We start from the raw sequence: 10,483 nt of genomic DNA on the forward strand, positions 1-10,483 counted from the left end.
TGTTTGTTTGCTCTCTAGTTCTTCTAGGTCCTTGTTAAATGTTCCTTGTATTTTCTCCATTCTATATCCAAGATTTTGGATCATCTTTACTATCATTGCTCTGAATTCTTTTTCGGGTAGACTGCCTATTTCCTCTTCCTTTGTTTGGTCTGGTGGGATTTACCTTGCTCCTCCATCTGCTGTGTATTTGTCTGTCTTCTTATTTTGCTTAACTAACTGTGTTTGGGATCTCCTTTTTGCAGGCTGCAGGTTCATAGTTCCCATTGTTTTTGGTGTCTTCCCCCAGTGGCTAAGGTTGGTTCAGTGGGTTGTGTAGGCTTCCTGGTGGAGGGGACTGGTGGCTGTGTTCTAGTGGATGAGTCTGGATCTTGTCTTTCCGGTGGGTAGGACCAAGTCCGGTGGTGTGTTTTGGGGTGTCTGTGAACTTATTATGATTCTAGGCAGCCTCTCTGCTAATGGGTGGAGTTGTGTTCCTGTCTTGCTAGTTGTTTGGCATGGGGGTCCAGCACTCGAGCTTGCTGGTCATTGAGTGGAGCTGGGTCTTAGCGTTGAGATGGAGATCTCTGGGACAGCTCTTGCTGATTGATATTACTTGGGGCTGGGAGGTCTCTGGTGGTCCAATGTCCTGAACTTGGCTCTCCCACCTCCGAGGCTCAGGCCTGACACCCGGCCGGAGCACCAAGACCCTATCAGCCCCACTGCACTGTGTCAGGTCCTGGGCATAGAGTCACGAACAAATTAGATCACCTTTACCACAGAGCTTATAATCTCTCACTGGACAGATTCCTGGATTCCTCCTCTCTGAAGCATTCAGAAGTGCTACTAAAGGATGTAGGGGTGGCAGGACGCTGGGGCAGCAGGCTGAGTGAATTAAATCTCTTTCCCAGACACAGCATTTCTGAGCAGCAACACACTTCAGGTTTGCCTGGACTCTACTCCTAAGTGGCAATCCTGCACATTGCCAGCAAAAATCAAATGGCTTTTTGGCAGATTCAAAGCCTCTCTCTCCTGGTATCTCAGTTCAACTGTGGCTTCTCCTGAGCTCTTCCATACTGAGGATTCTCCTCCTTACAAGCGTGTTTCAGAACAACACAGCAAGCGTCTGTTCGTAGGCTTCAGAAACGCTCAATTTTGAGGAAGCTCCTGAAGAAGCCTCGCGGGAGCCGGCTGGGCCATGTGCAGACCCGGGAAGGCTCCGTGGTTCTCCCACGTGGGCCTCCCATATCACTTCTTTAAAGTATAATAGTGCAGCCATTTCTCATCTTCTTACTCTCATCACTAAAGATAAAATATTAACTGAGAAGTTTACTGAGTGAAAACTCAGAAATGACTAAAGTGATAGGTCTCAAATTGTGGTCCTCAGACATCATCACCTGGGAACTTATTTGAAAAGCAAATTCAGTATCTTTGAAGGCACCAAATCAGAATATCTGAGGATGGAGCCAGCAATCTGTGCTTTAACAAAAGGCCTCTAGGTGATGTGATGACCTTGGCATAAAGAATCCTATGAGCAGGGCTGATCCCTGAGAGGTGGGCAAATTTTTTATCATTCCTCTCCCCTGTCTAGTCCACCCTATCTCCATCTCTGATCATGCAGTCTTTTCTCTATGAGCCTAGGCACTGGGGGCAGCCTGCCTGGCAAATGCCTCAGGTCCAAAATTCACCCTCCCTCCTTCCTAATCATCCAGATCTCCCTTCCTCCATAAAATGCCCCAGTCATATTCCATTGGGTGGGAAACACGAATTCACACCGAGATGTTAATGATTAACAGCTTACCATGTCATGCTCTCAGAATGATTTGCACTGTATGCTTAGATCTAATCACCACATGTGGGATAACATTTCTGCAGTAGTATCTGCAGCAGGACCATCTCTAAGGCCCCCTCAGGCCTTGACAATGATACTCAGCAGCAATGTCATCACCCCATTCTTCACTCCCACAGAACTTCACATCTACCTCTTTTCATTCATTCTTTTGTTCATGTAGCAAATATGTATTGAACGTCTATGTACCTGGCCCTGTGTTAAGCTTATGTTCACTTTTTCATCATTGCAATAAATGTCGAAAGAAAGAACTTAAAAAAGGAAGGGAAAGGGGAGAGGTAAGTCAAGATCTCTCTAACTTTCCCCAGACTGCATCTTTCACCGACTTGCTGAAGCTCTAATACTGCTCCTTCCTTACTGATTTTCACTGCTAGCCCAAATCAGCTGATTGTTTTTTGTATTCCACATCTAAAAAATTTTATTTTTTGATTAACCCAGTCTGAAGAGACCAAGGATTAGAAATAACTAAAATGTTACAGTGGAGCCCACAGTTAATTGGCCTGGAGTTAACACACTTTTAAAAATGAGGCCATTGGCTGTACACTCCTATTCTACCAGTTGGTTTTCCACAGCTCTTTCATTAACATGGAAATAAAGAAATTCCACATTGTATGCAATGAATTTTTTGGACTTTCTTATAGGGTCATGGTAGAGTCTTACTTATAATTCATAAATAAAAGGACAGACCTGACCTCATTGCTAAACAATAAAAGCACATACCTCCTCCCTGGATTGATGGAGTATGGCTAAATGGTTTTTGATAGCAGAGCTGCCTTCCAGACTTAGAACCATACATGTCTATATATATATATATATACACTGAGTAAATCCTTGGGTTTCCAGCCTGAGGCAAGTCACTCTCCCTTAAATAATCTCTAATTCTCTTACACGTGTGCTTTGATAAAACAGTAGCACTCCTCTAATGAGGCAGTTTTCAAAGAGTGGTTGATCATCATGACCAATAGCACCTGGAAATACTAATAGTTGGGCCCCACCCAAGACCTACTAAATGAGAGATTCTGAGGGTGGGCCCAGGAATCTGTTTTAACAAGCACTCCAAGTGATAACAAGCACTCTAAAATTTGATAACCACTGTTCTATTGCATTTATCACTGAAACCAGGACAACCAAATGAATGTGGAAAATATGAGGAAATTTCCCCTTTCCAAAAAAGGGGGGAACAGTTGCCTTAGGAACACAGAAGTATCTGATTAGTCAAGGAATACCCCAAATGACCATCTGAACATAAAGATGTTTCATGGATGGAACCCAGATCTGTGGATGAGGTAAGGAAACGTCATAAAATAAGCATCATGCCTAGATGACTTATGATGTTTTCTTACTAACTTAGGAGGATGGTTTATTAAATCAATTCATTTGCACCAGAAAGAGAGAGGAAGAGGGGAAATGGAAGGGGGAGGAGAGATGGAGAAGGCAGGAAAGGGAGAGGGGGAAGAGAAGAAGGGAAAGAGGAAGTTTGAATATGGCTGTGCTTTGGTTGGCTTTTTCCAATGGGTTGCAAAGTAATTCAGAAGTTAGGTGGGAAGAATAATAGTATTACCTAATATTTAAGAGGAAAAGGAAAGATACGGTAAATGAGGGCAGAAACAAGGTAAATTATAAATGATATGAATACAAAGAAAGTACAATGATACAAAGAAAAAACAATATAAAGTTGCATATATCTTACAATCATTACTGTTTTTAAAATAGTAGTATGTGAACAGGAATTGGAAGACATTGTAATGAATAGCATTGTAGAATAGACTAGTTTTTTTTTTCTTTTTCTTAAAATTGATTCTAATGCTAATTATTTTCTTTTTAAGTTTTCTGACTAAAGGTTGTAGTTGCAGGGGATGTTCTGATTCAGATTTTTTCTGTTCTTCCTTCTTCGTCCCTATGATCACATCCTGCATCACCTAGCGGTGCCAGGAGGCTGGCTCACCAAGCTGCAGCTCATGTGTGAATTAACCGACAGTTCTGTCCTTACCCATTGGTCAAGCGTCACATTAGAGCAGTGAATCTGATTGATAGGCACCTATTCTAAAAGCAGAATTTCTCACAGGGAACTCTGCTCAATATTATGTAACAACCTAAATGGGAAAAGAATTTGAAAAAGAATAGATACATGTATATGTATAACTGAATCATTTTGCTGTACACCTGAAGCTAACAACACTGTTAATGAACTGTACTCCAAAATAAAATAAAAAGTTAAAAAATAAGTGTATATATAACTCCCCCCCCAAAAAAATAAATAAAAGCAGAATTTCTGAGAAAGAGCTGAATTGCACAGCCCCATTTGTGAAACAGTTTGTTCTAAATGCAGGAGCTACAACACCTCAAGTCGTTTGAAACTTCAAAGTCAATGGTGTGGTCAGCTTAGATATGAAAATTTGTATTAGGGGAAATTTATGCGGAAAGGACAAATAAGAAGAGGCCCAGATAGGAAATCCCTCTGCATTTCAATCACTGGAGTCACATAAAAAGATGTTACTGGGAATGGAACAGCATTGGGAAAAATGAATGTGAACAATTAAGAAAATGTCAAGTACAAAGAGCCAACTCTTATAAAGCATAAATAATTGGTGAAGCATTTACTTCTTCAGCACCCAAGGGGAAAATAAATAGAAATGGAAGAAACAGAAAGGAACTTGCTTAAAAGTTGCTTGGCAGCCTGAGAAACAGCTGGATTTAATTTAGCTTTCCCAAGCAGAGAGAGGGGAGATTTAGAGCTAACCCAGCTTGTCTGTCCAGATTAATTTAGCTTTCACACATTCATTCATTCATTCATTCATTCATCAACCAACCTCTACCAGGTGGCCATCACAAACCACCACATACCAAGCAGGCAATGTGCTAGGCTCAGGGAAAGCAGGTCCCCTCTCCTTTCCTGGGCCTCTTCTCTGCCTCTTGCCCTCTCTCCTCCCCCTCATTCTGACACACCAACTCTTCCCTGGGGGAAGAGCGTGCAGCCGCATTCCACACTTTTCAATTGTTAGAGCACCTAGAATAATCTGAAGAAATGGAAGCTAAAAGTCCAATTTTTAATGCATCAGTTGTGTTGAAATAACTTTCTAGGCCCAAGGTGGAGCTGCTCCTGCCCAGGGTGCCATGTCAGCAAATCAAGACTTAGATAACTCTCGTGTCTGTGTAAATGCTCTACTTAACTAGAAATGCAGTATATCCAGTCAGCCAATCCCCAAATGCCAAGACTACTCTGTGCTCTATACTTATTTTCTTGTTCCTTCTCACTCCAAACACCGAAACATATTGACTCTATGGCCTCAGCCCATCAGCTTTCTATTTTTCTCTTCCTTGTTCTTCATTCTTTATCCTATAAAAGCTCTCTGCCTTCTACCCCATTTTGAAGTCCTCCAATGGAAACTGTCTACTTCATGAAGTTATAAATAAAAGCTTAAATTGTCTTCTTTAATCATTTTTAACAGTTGAAACCAAATTCTATTTCTTAGTCAATCAAAGAGTCTCAAGAGGTTAGTTACTTTTACTTTTGACTAGTCTTGGGAAGGAACGAAGACATAAAAGGGAGTTAAGGAAGCCCAGTGCCTGCCATTGAAGTGCTTCCAGCGTACAGTTTAAACAATGAGAGAACAATACAAGATTGTATACAATGGGGAAAAAACCCTGATACCCTAGTAAAAGGCATATTAATGAGAAGCAACCCAAAATTCATACATTTTTGCCCATCTCTCCTGGCAAGTTTGACCTTATCGAGGACTAAAAGGAAAGCCCCAGACACACTTTGGTTATCAATGTCAGACATCAAAAGCAGTCCTTGGTGATTATCTACTAGTCTAGTATTTATGTAATACTAAACATGTGCCAGGATGTTGGACACACCTAAGTCAGGTGTCTTCTTTCTGTGTAATGGGATTGGGATGACTGTGCATCTGGCTATTTCAAATACAGGATCAGTATGAGAGTGAAGTACAAATTTACAGCATCCTGGTTCTTTCTTACAGAGTGAGTTTCATTCTGGCAGATTCAGGGTGTAAGGAGAACATCTCACATCGCCCACGCCTTAGACTCTAGATAACTGCCTTCCTCCACCCTTACTCATGCCTTTAACTTCGAGCATACACCCACATAATCATAACAGTACAAACGAAACATCAAATCTGGTAAGAAGACCCCAGCCTGATTCAAAGCCCTGGGTGGCAGCCAGTGAATTCCTGAAACTTCAGAGAGAAGAAATCCCTCTAGTACATTTGTCTTCTGTGCCAAGCTAGATGCAAAATGAAAAAATTAAAAATCCCTGATTTCATGCAAAAGTACACCTAACCTACACAACCCTTAACCAGAATTTGATAACCCTTTTTATAACAGAGCTACAAACAGAGGGAAAAAAACATACTGTGATCTGAAAGAATGCATACTTAGAGCCCAATCTTAGAGCAACAGTTAAGTTGGCCTCAGAGGGATTAATTTAGAATTCAAACGGAAAGGTCTGATTGCCTTTGTTTGGGATGCCCTGACATCCAGCCCCACCATGGAATCAAAATGACTCACCTAATCTCAAATGAGACCATTGCACTGTGAGTGGAGAAATTCCAGACCCAATGCTCTGAAGACAAGATCATAAAATCAGGAATATTAAGAGTTGGAAGGACATTAGCATTTATCTATTCCAATCTTCTACTTTACGTATCAATTCTCTCTACAACATTCTAGAAAAAAATGGCCATCAACTTTTCTTGAAAAAGGAAACGATTATCTCACAACACCATGTTTAAGTGACAGCAAGATCACTGGGTACCTCAAATGATGCGTATCCCCTTGGGTCTATTTTTTCTCACGCAAATGGTAAATGCTAATCTCCTTGTTCATATATGTAGCTCCTATGTCCCTACATGCCAAAAATTTTGAAGCCTTCTTATCCTGCCTTTTCCAAGATGATATGAGCCAGTAAACCCTTTGTTTTTTCAGCCAATCCATTCATACCAGGTAGGAAGAAAGTTTACAGGGAGAAGTACATTGCAAGTGTTAAATTAATATCCACTGTCCAGTTCAAAAGTAAAGAGTCCACAAGTGTTAAGTTAGAACCATTCACATTGATTATATGTTGCCTTGAAAATATATTGTTCTCATTTATCCCTACCTCCTCAGAGAAGAGTCATAAAATATATGATTGAAGAACTGGATAATTTCTTAGAAATCACCGACTCTAGCCTCTGCAGAAGCTAGAGAGACATCTATGCATCACCATCCATAAATACTGTGCTGCAGCACTAAATTTAGGTCTGAGATCCTGACACCCAATGCAAAAAAAGGCGGGGGGCAGCAAAAAAGTGGTTGCTTTAGCATTTTAATTATCCAACCAATTAAATAGGCTATATCCTCAAAACAGAAAAACTTCTGAGAGCAAAATTCAGAAAGAGTAAATCATGCAGGGTCTCATATAAGAAATAATGGGCATCATAACGGGCTGTATACAGTGTTCAGCATTTTTTCATATCTGCGTCTCTTGCAAAAGCGTTTAATCAAAGCTGAAGACACAGTGTTGATCTGGAACCCAGTGATGTATTTCCTGTCACTGGGGTGAGGGTCCTTTTGCTTCTGAAATGAATTTTTCCTGTCTTGCCCAGCTTAGTTTTACTTAAGAAAGAAGCCTAATAGAAAAGAACACAGATCATGCGAGTGAATAAAACCTTCCTTGTGCTGTTCCCTGTTCAGGTGATAAATCTAGAATAAATCCTGAAATATACCAATCTGTTAAGGTAGCAACACACTAATTAAATGAAAAAAAAATCTTTCCTTGAATTGGGTTCAGCTGCATCTGTGATAATTGCCCTCTTTCTCTCGTCCCTAAAATTTGGCAGTACTCAGAGTGCTCTCACTTTGCCCGCACACTTCTTTTCTGTGTTCTCTGTGTGTTGCTGAGTCTCCACTACCTGGGACCCCCAACACTATAGAAAAGTCGGCCTTCAACACTACCTGCATCCACCAAACCTTCCCGTTTTCTCCCTGTAACAACAGAAAAATTTCTCCTATCAAATGCTTTGTGATCTGCATTCCTTCTCTTTCCATCTCTCAGAAATGCGTTTCATCTGCCAGCCCATGTCTATCATGATCTTCGAGCTCTTCTCCAGAGAACCATTCCTTCAAACACACAAACATCACTGAGAAGTCTTTTCTTCACCCCATCTTCTTCCAGTTTCCCCTCTAGGTCTCATCTCACAGCCCTACTCGACCATCTTAAAGAGGTATCTACACATGCCGTCTTTGCTTTCTTACTTCTTATCCAACTTTTAACTCAAATCTAAGTGACTCTTGCTAAAATCACCAACTGTGGTTATTTTCCAAGGAGAGCCCCAAACAACTCTGCCAGTTCTTATAAAAGCATGCTGTTCCTCCAGTCAAGAAGTAGAGCTTACAAGCCCTCCCCTTGACTCTGATGTGGGCCTGTAACTGCTTTGATCAATATAATATAGTGGAAGGGGATGCCTGTTAACTTGACCTGCTGCTTCTACTTCCTTCTCTTGGAGCACTCTATCTCAGACACTAGCCACTGTGCAGTGAGAATCCCAAGCCACGTGGAGAGGCCAACTGTGGGTGCCCCCCTCCTTCAAGAGCCTACACATCATCTGTTCACTCTTCTGAAAGGGCTCACCTTTCTCCCAACTCCACCCCTGGCTCACTTCACTCATCCTTCAAATCTGAAACTAAAAATTATTTCCTCAGAGATGGCTTCATTTGAAATATGCCGACTCAAAGGAGGTACCAACATTGTCGTTTGTCATCCAACATTGCGTTTCCAATTCATAGCGCTTTCCATAATTTTTCATTGCTACTTTATTCTAGAATTATTTTTAACTTCTGTCTCCCCCAATAAACATGTAATCCTCAAGTATGTATTGTTCACCATCATGGTAGGCAGCTTCTAACATGAACGCCAATGATCCCTGACCCCTGGTACTCACACTGGTATTGTGTAATAACCTCCCTTTAAGTGTGGGCTGGACCTAGTGACTCACTTCTAATCAATAAATATGGCAAAAGTGATGGAAGATCACTTCCATAATTAGGTTGTAAAAGACTATGGATTGCATCTTGCTAGCTGATTCCGATCTCTAGACTTCTCGGGTTGCATGCTTTGACCAAGAAGCAAGCTGCCATGCTGGAAAGACACAAACAGCAGGAAACTGAGGGCAACTATTAGCCAACAGCTCTCAAGGAACTAAATCCTGCTGACAACTATGCGTGTGAGCTTGGAAGCAGATTTTTCCCCACTTGAGCCTTACAGGGACTACAACGCAGGGGCTACCTTGATTTCACGCTGTGAAGTAGAAGACTCACCTAAGCCAGGCTCAGATTCCTGACCCACAAAGACTGTAAGATAATAAACATGTGTTGTTTTAAGCCTCTAAATTTTAGGGTAATTTAGCCTGAAGCAAAGTAATCAGTGCGTGTCTTACACCGAAAATTAATAAATGTTAGTGTTTATAATGTTTGAGACAATGTTCTAAGCACTTCATAGGTATTCGTGCATTTAATAATCACAACAACCTTAGGAGGTAAGTACTATAATTTCTTTAATTTTACACATGAGGAAACTGAGGCAGAAAGGTAAAGTAACCGCCAAAATTTACTCAACTAGTAAGGATTAGAGTTAGTCCTTGGTTTAGATACTCAAATATTTATTAAATGAATGAATAAATAAAAGAATATCTTTTACTCTGTAAACTAAGGAAATTAATATTTGGGGGCTAACAAAACATTTCCAGCATTTTAACAAACTGTGGAATCAATCAATGTACATGTAATGTACTCTCACTGTGTACTAGTACCTTTAGGTCCTATAGTTGACATAAAATATATGTTCCCTTAATCCAATGTACACTATAGATATTCTAGGTACTTTATACTAGTTACAGATTAGTTAGGGAAATCATGCATAAGAGTCTGGTTCAATGGCCATGATTTTATGGCATAAGATTTATGGCTAAGATATATTAATCTGACCATTTTATTGACCCATATTACCAGATTCAGCTGCAAGCAAGCCATTTTTCCACCTTGAGTAGCTAATGGGCATTTTATAGAATACCTGCTGGTTACCCATTATCTGTCATGCTGTCTGATGCCAACTCCTTCCTGTTCCACACCTGCAAGCTGGGTCATCTGATTTATGTCAGATGATTTCCTTGCTATGACTTAGGTGGGGTTTCCAAATAAAACAGTTCCAGAATATGGCTTGACTCCAAAGACTGAGACCTGTCACACATCTTTACCTTATCCCTTATTAGGAGCAAAAATGAACTCCCAACAGTGAACATTTTAAAAGTTTGATCTGAATAAAAGAGAACAGGTGAGACTAAATTCTTCAACACTAATCTTATTTTAGCTCCTGAGATTCTGTGGGTGTTTGGATAGTAATGTAATAACAAATATACTGATATGTGTCTAAAAGAAATGCTTACGTGACCGTGCGTCACGATGTCCATCCTTCAAGGCTATTTTGGTAGCTGGCAGGAAGTGATGTGTGTCTTCAGAGCATAAAATGTGCCTCAAAGCAGGTGAGGCCTATGAAAATTTTGATGTAATATAAACATTACATTTCTAAACTATTTAAAAGGTCACCCCCACCCTACATTGGAGGTCAAATCTATTTCTGAGACATTCCACATGGATTTCTAC

The sequence above is a fragment of the Physeter macrocephalus genome, chromosome 5 (genome assembly GCF_002837175.3).
Source record: "Physeter macrocephalus isolate SW-GA chromosome 5, ASM283717v5, whole genome shotgun sequence".
Lineage (NCBI taxonomy): Eukaryota > Metazoa > Chordata > Mammalia > Artiodactyla > Physeteridae > Physeter > Physeter macrocephalus.